This window comes from Penaeus monodon, chromosome 32 (genome assembly GCF_015228065.2).
Source record: "Penaeus monodon isolate SGIC_2016 chromosome 32, NSTDA_Pmon_1, whole genome shotgun sequence".
Lineage (NCBI taxonomy): Eukaryota > Metazoa > Arthropoda > Malacostraca > Decapoda > Penaeidae > Penaeus > Penaeus monodon.
The window spans coordinates 2928963-2930041 of NC_051417.1; positions in this window are offsets into that span (position 1 = coordinate 2928963).

The window sequence follows — 1079 nt, forward strand, 5'->3', positions numbered from 1 at the left end:
TGTGTCCAGCAACAGAAATGTGATACACAGCTGATGAAAATGGGGAAAGAAAAAGTACACATTTCTTCAGTACTGGGGATATAGAGTGTGGTTGTTCCGTACATTGGAGAAAATATTTGGCCCAAGGGAATTTCACACTTACAATATCCTACTGAGCCTTTTGTTTCCTAGCTCCTAAAAATAATCTCAAAAATTAGTCAAGTCCTCATCATCTGGAAAAGACAAGGATGTGTACTACTCACTTTAAATCCCACTTCAAAAGTGAAAATGTATGTTGTAAGCTTTTCTTACTATATAAACAGTGCAGATTGTGTTAACATAGGATATTTCCGTTTTCCAGGTTTTGAAGAACTGTTGAATATGTTCCAGCATTCTTGCTTTCAACTAATAAATCTCCTTGGGGTTTCTTGTGCTTATAACCTTCACAAACAAATGCAGTATACAAGACATGTTTACCATATAAACATTTGCCAGAAAAAAATCCTTTTCTTTTTAATATTTACGATCCAGAAGCCAATGCTCCTCTCTCATCTTTTCTACACACTCAACTGGAAAGTGAAATCTCAAAATTCACAGCAGGTTTAAAGGACCATAATACAAAAAGCAAGAAATTTCCAGGGAAATACACCATATCCTGTTATACTTGAATATCAACATCTATAAAAAGCTTTTTTCCATTTAAATGTATGACGTCACACCATAAGTAATATGCCATTTTTACATATGGAAAGAATTATTGTCAACCTTACAGGAGAACAATGTTGAGGCACAGTTAATACAAGTTAAGATATCTGGAGGTACAGCAGAAAATTTGAAAACATCACATAAGCTAAAACTTGACTGAACCAATCACAAGTTAATTTCAGACCAAACGGTAGGTCCATTGCAACTGCAATATTTCCATATTTGAATGCACTGTACGAACTTTGCTAACTATTGTATGTAGTGGATTTCTTTGAGTAAATATGGTCCTATCATGGTATAAAAAATACATTTAAACCTTTTCCTGAAGATAAATTCAAGGGTTGACTATTTTTTGGCTGCTTCAGATGAACAACCAATTTTCTGTCATTTACCTC